The sequence below is a fragment of the Lolium perenne genome, chromosome 6, assembly GCF_019359855.2.
Source record: "Lolium perenne isolate Kyuss_39 chromosome 6, Kyuss_2.0, whole genome shotgun sequence".
NCBI classification, from domain to species: Eukaryota; Viridiplantae; Streptophyta; class Magnoliopsida; order Poales; family Poaceae; genus Lolium; species Lolium perenne.
This window is the reverse complement of record NC_067249.2, coordinates 132,550,665-132,561,801: the sequence shown is the minus strand read 5'-3', so window position 1 is coordinate 132,561,801 and position 11,137 is coordinate 132,550,665. Positions and strand designations below refer to the sequence as shown.

The window sequence follows — 11,137 nt, the reverse complement described above, 5'->3', positions numbered from 1 at the left end:
CTGCCATCTCCACCGCCATCTTCATCACCGCTGCTGTCTCCCATGAGGAGGGAGTAGTTCTCCCTCGAGGCTAAGGGCTGTACCGGTAGCTATGTGGTTAATCTCTCTCCTATGTACTTCAATACAATGATCTCATGAGCTGCCTTACATGATTGAGATTCATATGAGTTTTGTATCACTATTCATCTATGTGCTACTCTAGGATGTTATTAAAGTACTCTATTCCTCCTGCACGGTGTAATGGTGACAATGTGTGCATCGTGTAGTACTTGGCATAGGTTATGATTGTAATCTCTTGTAGATTATGAAGTTAATTATTGCTATGATAGTATTGATGTGATCTATGCCTCCTTCATAGTGTGATGGTGATAGTGTGCATGCTATGTTAGTACTTGGTGTAATTGTGTTGATCTATCATGCACTCTAAGGTTATTTAAACATGAATATCGAATATTGTGGAGCTTGTTAACTCCGGCATTGAGGGTTCGTGTAATCCTACACAATTAGTGGTGTTCATCATCCAACAAGAGAGTGTAGAGTATAGCATATATCTATTTATTCTGTTATGTGATCAATGTTGAGAGTGTCCACTAGTGAAAGTATTATCCCTAGGCCTTGTTCCCAAATACTGCAATCATCGCTTGTTTACTGTTCTACTGCATTTGTATTTCCTGCAATATTACCACCATCAACCACACGCCAGTTGTAGCATCAAGTATTTTCTGGTGCTATTACTGCTGCTCATATACATCCATACCACCTGTATTTCACTATCTCTTCGCCGAACTAGTGCGCCTATACATCTGACAAGTGTATTAGGTGTGTTGGGGATACAAGAGACTTCTTGCTTTGTGGTTGCAGGGTTGCATGAGAGGGATATCTTTGACCTCTTCCTCCCTGAGTTCGATAAACCTTGGGTGATCCACTTAAGGGAAAACTTGCTGCTGTTCTACAAACCTCTGCTCTTGGAGGCCCAACACTGTCTACAGGAAAAGAAGCGTGAGTAGACATCAATAGCCTATAGACTTGCTACTAACCGTGAGAAGGGAGCAATTTGTGGAGGTCTCATCGCCTCTCATTTATTAGCTATGCATGGTGTAGAACCTCACCATCTTGATATTCAGCTCTCCATAGAGAAACTTGACATTGTTTCCATGATTAAACATGACTTTGTTTCTGATTTGTCTAATTTGAGTAACCTGTCTTACAAGATAACATTTTACAAGAAAAATTGGAGAACAACTAAGAAAACTGAAAGGCTAGTAGGATTGTCTGCACCTGTTTTTGTTTAACCTTGATTCCAGGAAAAATTGGTCAGTCACGGAAGATGAACTGAATGCATACATAGAGGGGGGTGGCCATCATGCAGGGGACGGCACAGAGGAGGCCGAGGAACACCTCGACTTTTCATCCGATGCAGCGAGCTCTCCGCATCAACATTTTGGGCATGTGGAGCCTTCACCCTTTTCTTCTGCACAAGGACCTTATTATGACCACACCATGTATGATCCACCGGCGTGGAACCCTGACCCTCGCTGGGGTTGATCTCCACTTAGGCCAAAAGCCTAAGCTTGGGGGAGGTATGCCGGCATCACTCATTCATTGCATATTATAATTGCTGGACACTTGTACATACTTGTTTATCTTCTTAAGGTGGTTTCTAATAAGAGGGAGATGATATTTGGGGAAGTGTTGTTTGAAAACAGATTCTGGACTGATACCAAAAAAAATCTCAAAAACAGCCAGAACGTTATTTGCGAAGCCAACTTTTGTGCATGTTCCCCAGGTTATTATCTAACTTTCATTAGTTGAACACTTTTCGAGCTGAGCAGCGGAAGATTTTCGTAAAAATCGATTACTGTACTGCTGTCAAGTTTGACGAATTTCTGCTACTTTGTGTTTATGTGACTCTTTTAGTTTTCATTTTCTTGTTTTTGCTTTGTTTCTTTCCTAAAACAAAAAAAGACCAAAAATATTTCTGTTTTTCTCTTTACCATTTATTTATTTTGGTTTCTTGCTCCTATTTTGCTTTATTTGCTATCGTTGGTTTGCTATAAGAAAATCCAAAAAGATTTTGCTTTATTTGCTTGTTTCCTTTTGTTCTTGTTTCCAATTCGAAAACACCAAATATATGTAACACCCCAACTTTTGCAACCTTGATTAATTGTCCTTATTACAAAAATTAGAGGGAACAAAAACTTTTTCTAAAGACTAAATAGATGAATTGCCTTGATCTGTTTGTTATGATGAATTGCTGTGATCTGTTGGTAGATGAATTGTCTTGTTTTGCTTGTTGAGTTTTGTCTTGAGCTACTTCAAAGAACAACACCTCTAGTGGTAAAACAAACAACTCACCTAATAAAACACATGTGTGTCCTAGGAAAAGTTGTTTTCCTTTTTACTACATCAAACTCTTCTCCTCATGGCAACATGAGTGTGCCATCTTGATTTTTCTCTTGGTGGTACAAGATAGCTCAATCATCCTTAATTCAAAACTTGGGATCATCTACCCCTAGCTACATCCCTCTCTTATACCCACTCATCCTTGATGGTTTTGAGGCCATGTCGACCATCTGTGTTGACAGGCTTAAAATTTCCAGACTTTGGCAGTTGATCTCTAAGCACCCACAACTGATGTTGGTAATCTCAATGCATGGATCTCATCTATGCAACATCCTCTTCAACCTCCACGTCTTGCATGTCTCAGTCAATCCTTGCAACTCATATACTCAACTTGATCTGGTATCCTATCCCATGTTCCAGCACCAGATCACTTCTTCCTCTTTTACCCCTTGTTTTTGTTTTCATTCAAGTTTATCTTCACAAAGCCAAGAGTGGGAATGGTGGGTACATTTTGTAGCCATCATCTACCCTTGAGAACATCTCCCCCTAAATTAGTTCTCTTTCTCAAACCCCTATTGTTTTTCCTTCTCAAGTTTTGATCACAAAACTACTTCTAGTTTTATTAAATCTTTTCAAGATATTTCTACAAGGAAAACAAGAACTGAAATGGGTTTTGTTTCTCATCCCATTTCTACCAAGTACTGGTTTCTAAAACTTTTCTTTCTATTTTGCTTTCCCTTTTCACAAAAAGGCTTGATATGGTATCTATACCATTTCTTGTTTATTTTAAGTTTGAGAAAAACTCTACTTTACTTGAGATAGTAAGTAGAATATTTTTGAACCCCTAAGTTCCAACTAGTTTTTCTCAACATTTTCAAGTTCCATTCCACTTGAGTTCATTCCCAATTGTCCCTAGACAATTGAGGTGTTTCAAATACTTTTCAAATGAGTCCTTTTTCAAATGGCAAAACTTGCACATCTTATGCACATCTCTGATCCACCACATTGTATCCCCTCCATCCTCCAATTCTTGATCAAATGGATGATCATTTGATACTTTCAAATCACTCCCAATTGACCTCTTATTTGTAGAGCAACTTATATTTCATTATGCCTATCTCACTCCTCTATTCTTTTCCATCATTACCTTGACCTCATGAATTGATGATGTATGTCAATATAATCATCCTTGTGAGTATATGGTTATTTCACTCACCATCTCTCTTAGTCTTGCTCTGCAATTGTCTAGACCACCATCACCACCACCATCTCTTGGACAAATTGATAATTTGATCAAATTGCTTTATTCTTCAACATTGGCACCAATGTTTATTATCATCTCTCTTCCTAATTTGAAGGCATCATCAAGCCACTCCCAGCTAACCATCCCAACCCTCAACCTTGGCCGACTTACATAAAGTGGCATTTGCATCTTGCATGATCACTTGTGTTTGTCAAGAAGAAATAGCCGGCCATGCCAAACTCTTGGCATGCATGAGCTGAAATTTCTTCATCCTCACTTTCTTCTCTTACAAGCCTTGCCCTCCCACCTAACCAAACAATTAATTGGGCAGCCACCATCCTTGGCCAATCAAAAAGGAGGCAGCCACCATCCTCCCTCTTTATAAGGAGGTTGGCCGGCCACTCCACCTCCCCTTTGGCTCATTTTTCTCACTCTCCACTCCCTCACACTCTCTCCCTGCCCTCCACCACGAGCTGCTGCTCCTCCTTAGCTCCATGGCCGGCCATGGCCATGGAAGGCACTCCAAGATGAAGCTCCCTCCTCCCTCAAGCTTCCCCTCACCATGAGAGCCTCCCCTCCATCTTCTCCCCAACCCTAGATGGTTTAATCTCCTCTTCTTCTTCCTCCATTGCTAAGATTGGATCTTGATGCAGGTGCATGTTGGTCCAAGCATGGAGAAGGTTGAGCAATCCTCAGATCTGAAGTTCTTGAGCAAAGTTCGTCCAAAAACTTGCTGTAATTTCTGCTTTCTTGCTGTTTCAGATTCTGGTACGATCTTGTAAAATCCGCCAAATCTCGTGTGCAGATCCAAATCGAGTGGTTCAAAGTTCTGCAGATAGGTATTGAAAAGATCTACAACTTGGCGTCGGCCTCATCCTCAAATTCGTTACGGATTTTGCATGGTAAATAAAGTTCTGCAAACATGCAGAATCACTGTTTGTTAGATTTCTCCCGTTTTACCAAACCTTTTTGAGCAAACTAAACTGTGGGTGAAAGCCCTCTCCAATACCTTCATTTTGGCGGTGGTTTCACTTCGATTGACCTCCTGAAATTGAAATGGTTCACAGATCAAGGTCTGGTCAGATCTGACTTTGTCGAATTAAACCAGGAGCTTGGAAACGTATTTTTGAATGAAACCAGTTGGGTAAGAACCACCGTTTTAATACCTTTCAGATGCAGCTGACCTCATATTTTTATGAGTTGTGTACGATTTGTGGTGAATTAAACTTTTTCTGTGTGTTCTGCAGACATGGCTGTTAGCTTTTAATTCATCAAAAATCCATTTTTGAACCTAATTGAGTGATTCCACTTCTATAGGATTGCTGAATGTTTTCTTAATCATCTCAAACAAGTTTCAAACCTTTATCTGTTCTGCAACTCCATAGTTAAAGCAAATGGTGAAAACATGCAGTAAACTTGCCAATCCATTTGTGAGAGTTTCAGAAACAATTTGAACCCAAATCCAATTGTGTATGCTTCTCTGTTTAATTACCTTTCAAATGCAAGTGGCCTCATATTTTTAGGATTTTTCTACGATTTATGGCTTACAGATCTTGTTTTCTGGACAGTCAGATTCAAAGAAATTCCTAAAATTGTAGGTTTAATATTTTTGGGTGATTCCAATTGGGTTAGTCTTGTATTAGTACTGGATATCTAGGAAAAATATTATTAGTCTCTGTTCATTCATATTTGTTGCTGTTGGTAATGTATATGTGTGACATGCATTGTTGAAGCAAAACCTTTCGGTTTATTTAGAACCCTTGACCAACTCTTTTTATTAGAAATGGGCAACCTTTGTTTTATGATTGCAAAACAAAACCTCTGCAATTTAACATTAGCTCTTTTGTTTTGCTTAAGTTTTCAAATGGTGGGGCATATCATTTGCTTCCTATTCTTGTGTAGTGTTGTGTAAGCTTTACAAAATAGAGAGAATGATTTCCCGCTTTTCCAAAAATGTTTCAAAATATAATGTGAATGTATTTGATGTCAAACTAATGCTCTTGTCCTCTTTATGATGTTATCTACCAGGGGATGTTTGGTTCATACCATGGTGATAACCGAGAGAGGCAATTGCTAAGTGGTGATACTCTCATACCCTTACTAGGTAAATAAAATGGGTTCTCTTTTAGTTGCTTTGTAGTATCTATAAGTCTTTAATATGTTAGCCGTATAAGAGTGGTTAGTCTTTGATTGATGCTTGTTGCTTGTTGTTTTGTTGGTGCAATAGTTTTGATTGTGTTCCTTTTATATTTTCCGACGATAGATGCGAACAATTCCGGAGAAGAAGAAGAAGTGGTTCGGACAAGGATTTTATTTATATTGACGGGATTCTTATATTGATGAAGTTGAAGAAGTCCAGGGACAAATAAGCCAAGGCAAGCCATCTTTTGATCTCTGTTTTGGTGTCTAGTTGGATGTCATTTGTTGATGTCCAAAGCACCTTGAATTCTATGTGTGTTATTCTCTCTATTTATGTCATCTATGTGTGTTTCCAAGTGGGGTACTCCCTAGTGGTGATACTCCACCTTTGTCTTGTGATTATGGGATACATGGCATCATGGCCGTGCTACTCCCATTGGTTATCATGTATGCCCAACTTGAGCATGCATAATCTCAAGAAAATAACTTACATCACACCCACCCCCTTTGTAGTATAGAGGTGTCTATGTCATGATCTTGGTGTATTCTCCAATTGAGAGGAGTATGCCGTGTACCCTATTGGAGAGTATGTTGGATAGTAATACTCCACTATCTAAGTTGTATAGTTACCACCACAAATCTGAGAGTATATTCCTCCTTGTGTTGTCATAATACATGCTTACCATAAGCAAGTATGATTCACTCCACTACACCTTTATACCCCTCTATGGCGTGATGACTCTCATCTCGGCCGTAGTGCAATAGTAGTTCAGCTCATGAAACTTTAGGTTGGGAAAACCCTCAAGGTTTTACCTTGTTGTAAAAGTTTTTGATAAAACCTTGGGCATGATGTTTTCCCCAAGTGAGAATTTATGAAAGGAAAGGATTTGGTAAAAATGATGAGGATATGAAAAAGGTTGGGTTTTATGAAAACTTTGGCGCCTAAGTACTCACCCATGACAATTAACTAGCGCAACCACAATATCCAAAGTGGGCACGGGCTTAGTCCGTAGTTTGTTGAAGTTGACATGAGATACCTTCACCACTCTCTAGGAGGGTCACGATGACCTCTGACACCGGGTTGCGCTCTGAAGGAGGCAATACACTGCATTAACTTGCAGCCGGATGATTACTGAGGGTCTTTTGTCATGGCGCCGGAGATACGCTCAAAAGGAGGTATGCTGCCGGGGTGCCGGGAAGGGGTAAGCCCGCAGGGAAGGACTCATGACAAGGGAGACAGGCGAAAGGCTATGACTGATTATCCGAGACTCGCATACTTTAGTATGACGAACCGGGGATGATCTCGGCGGATTTATCGGTTCTTGTGGGGAAAGTGCGCACACTCTGCAGAGTTAAATCTATTCGAATAGCCGCGTCCGCGGTCATGGACGATTGGAATGGCTGTTGCTTAGCCTAATGAGTTTTGGTTTACAAAATGGTTTGGCAAATGAAAGGAAAGAACTTGTTTTGAAGTACCGGAAGGGTACGGGAAAGGTTGTGTCGACCATATGGAGATGGTCGGGAAGGACAAATAAATTGGGTTGCTCCCTTCCTAGTGTTTCATGTAGAGGAACTTTTCTTTAACAAAGATATAGAGATGTCATAGAACCACCATAGTGTCCGCATCACTTGAGATGCCGGTATGCTATATCAACAAGAGAAACTATTTCTCTTTCACATGCTTTATCCACGAGAGAAACTCTTCTTCCTCTCTTGTCTTCTTTAGTTAGAATTGTTATCACCTTCTTGATGGTTTGCGAGTACAATTCAAATGTACTCACGGCTTTGTCCCTGGCTATTTACTTGGCCAGACTTGGAGGAACACGATGGATGAAGAAGGAGTTGACGACGTCTATGCGAGCTAGGAACGTCTTCCCAGTCAGTTGCCTGTAGGGTTATGGCAGATGACTTGGGTACTGCGCTGCTGAAGTGATGTTGCTACTCTGATGTTTAGTTAGGCCCTTCGAGGGCATTTATGTAAGTATTGGTCATGTGACCATGTTGTAATTTTCTTATTCCGCTTTGTAATGGATGGTGTAATTTGATATCAGTTCGGCTATGTGTTCACGGCGCACTGATCATGGGATCGTGAACTGTATACATAACAGGGATTTTGGACAGCTAGTCCGGGGTCCCCACAGAGCTGGTATCAGAGCTATCCTGACTGTAGGAGACCTTAGTTAGCATGGACGTTAGTTAGGAAACAAGTACTTGGGAAAAACTATTTAAGAAACAAATTCTTTCTTTAGTCGGAAGCATAGCTTCTGCTCCTCTTATTTCTTCAAAGCTTCTAAATTCTTATCTCTCCGCTTTATTAAAATGTTTGAAATTTCTTACTCTATTGTCTCATCCACTTCAAAACCTACATACTGGACGATGTCCCAACTCAGACCGGAGACTCGAACTCGAAGATGGCTCAATCTCTCAGGAAGACTCATATATCTCCAACCGCAGCTATTGAAGATTGGAGGCCGACTTAGTGTGCACATATAGGGGTGATAAGGTCATGCCTTTGGTTGTCACCAAAATCTGTCAAGGAGCTGACCTTCTTCCTCCATGGGCTTGCACTTTTTGCAGTCGTCGAGGATCAAGTCCTCAGTTCTTGACTAGTAATTTTTAGGCCAGCCACGAGAAGATCTTAACTTGGGAGCACCTCAACAGCTACCTTTTCGAAGACCTCATGTTTCCGGGATGTCGAGACTAGAAGTTCTACACTATTTTCTCCTCCGCCTCAACCTCAACGACTCAACACCCGGGCCCTTCACCACCAACTGCCACAAGGATTCAAGTTGAAGCTGATGCCGGCGGTATGAAGACATCAACATATGCGACCAGCCCCCAAACCTATAGGATGGATAGGACAAACTCAATCGCTTTGATTGAGATAAACCCGCGCATTAGGAATTTCTGGGTACTTAGAGTACCATGTTTGGTTTGATGATTGCTTGTAGTTCCCTAGTGTGCTGCCTTGAGTGTTTGTATCTGTTTGTTGTGTGCATGTATGTCTTCCTATTTAGATGTTCCCGCCCTTTTTAATTGTTTGAAATTTGTAAACCAGAAATTAAAAATGGAAATCTGCCAGTGTACTGTTTTGCTAATAAAAATAGTTTGGTAGCTCCGATTGATGTGATTCCAATTGCACTAGAACCAGTATGAAATTATCTTTGAGATGCCACTGACCTTGTATTTTTAGGATTTTTGTGCGATTTTTAATAAATAAAACTTGATCACTGTTTCTGGTTAGTATTATGAGTCTCAAAAATTGTAAAATAAATATTTTTGAATGATTCCAATTGTGTTGATCTTGTTTTGTTACTGTGCATCTAGGAAAAATACCAGTAGCCTCTGTTAGTGGTACTTTGTTTCTGGTTATGGTTGTATGGGTGTCACCGGCAATGATAGGATTAAAGTTTGCCTCGCCGATGTATTGCTAACTGCTAGTTAGTTGGGTAGATTAACGAAAGACTCTAACTCTAAACCCGTTAGCAGTTGTTTTTCAACCGTCAGGGAAACTAACTCAGACCCCTATCGACGCCGACTACTTTCAAGATCAGCTGGAGCATCTCCACTATGCCAGGAAAGAAGAAGCCCTACCTTCAAGAGTGACTGCACCTCTGCGAGAAGACCTACGAACTTGGTCTAACCTTGGAGTACAATCGCGCTAACCCCGAGGATATCTTCTTGAAACCACTCTCTAACACACCATCTAACAAGCTGAGAGAACAATAATGTCAAAGCCGAGCTACATCACATGGTTCATCTGATCCTCATCAAGAGAAGACTCCGGAAGATACCTCCAGAACTCAAGACTAGGTGCAACTTACCGCTCCCCAACTGCTGTAAGTCAGCACCAACCCGCAAGCTAAAGATATTCTTCGACGACCTCTGTTGCTGTTTCACATGGATACCAACTAGGTGTTTCATCAACTGACCAACTCGCCGCGCATCCCATATGGTTTAGTTAACACGTGAGTGCCTCTTGAAGGGGTGGTCCGCACGTCACCCCCGAAGATTCTTCAACTGAACAAGGAAGATCGACGACTTCTTCAGAAGCCCCCGACAGGACCGCAAGGCAGACGCTCTGAGTTTTTCCGAAAGCCCGATGAAAAATCTTAAGGGTGGAAGACTTCGTCTTCCACTAAAAGTTGGAGCTAACCCCCAAATTTTAAATCTCTCTAAAACAACGATGGAAACGTGGGATTGCACTAGCTCCCCTCGAAGCCGTGGACTACACAACGCCCACTGAAGATGTTCAACTCAAAAGATCAATGACTTCTCCGACAAGCACCCGACAAGACCACGTGGCCGAAGCTTAGAGTTTTCAAAAAACACCCCGTTGATCAATTTTAAGGGTGGAAGACTTCGTCTCCCACTAAAATTTTAAGCTAACTCTAAAAAAGTTTTCAACCCTGCTCATGCACCATTGGGTGCACTAACGTTCCCACAATCTTGAACCCCTCTAGGATCATTAAGAAGCTACAGATCCAATACCTGCATGGATAGTCAACCTCTTCATGAAGCTCGCCATCGGCAGGAATCCATCATGTCTGCTAGAAGAAGAAGCAACGACCTTCTCTACAATGGTGCATCTACAGAAGGATGGAGTCTGACTTTCGTTAAGCTTTACAACCCCTCTAGTTCTACACTCAGTAATCTCGGGACGAGATTATTTTAAGGGTGGAAGATCTGTAACACCCCAACTTTTGCAACCTTGATTAATTGTCCTTATTACAAAAATTAGAGGGAACAAAAACTTTTTCTAAAGACTAAATAGATGAATTGCCTTGATCTGTTTGTTATGATGAATTGCTGTGATCTGTTGGTAGATGAATTTTCTTGTTTTGCTTGTTGAGTTTTGTCTTGAGCTACTTCAAAGAACAACACCTCTAGTGGTAAAACAAACAACTCACCTAATAAAACACATGTGTGTCCTAGGAAAAGTTGTTTTCCTTTTTACTACATCAAACTCTTCTCCTCATGGCAACATGAGTGTGCCATCTTGATTTTTCTCTTGGTGGTACAAGATAGCTCAATCATCCTTAATTCAAAACTTGGGATCATCTACCCCTAGCTACATCCCTCTCTTATACCCACTCATCCTTGATGGTTTTGAGGCCATGTCGACCATCTGTGTTGACAGGCTTAAAATTTCCAGACTTTGGCAGTTGATCTCTAAGCACCCACAACTGATGTTGGTAATCTCAATGCATGGATCTCATCTATGCAACATCCTCTTCAACCTCCACGTCTTGCATGTCTCAGTCAATCCTTGCAACTCATATACTCAACTTGATCTGGTATCCTATCCCATGTTCCAGCACCAGATCACTTCTTCCTCTTTTACCCCTTGTTTTTGTTTTCATTCAAGTTTATCTTCACAAAGCCAAGAGTGGGAATGGTGGGTACATTTTG

The 11,137-nt window shown here is 40.9% G+C and overlaps 1 long non-coding RNA gene across 2 annotated transcripts; it reads left to right on the top strand.

Moving 5' to 3' along the window:
- The first annotated feature begins 3,878 nt into the window (after positions 1-3,878).
- On the top strand, positions 3,879-8,116 carry LOC127334506 (uncharacterized). 2 transcript variants are annotated; one of them, XR_007872189.2, is made up of 6 exons: positions 3,879-4,266; positions 4,349-4,488; positions 4,654-4,730; positions 5,615-5,690; positions 5,850-5,961; positions 7,537-8,116. It is a non-coding gene; the product is annotated as an uncharacterized lncRNA (long non-coding RNA). The 2 variants fall into 2 exon arrangements; XR_011747263.1 differs by having other exon boundaries at positions 3,883-4,302; positions 4,392-4,488.
- The last annotated feature ends 3,021 nt before the right edge of the window (positions 8,117-11,137 follow it).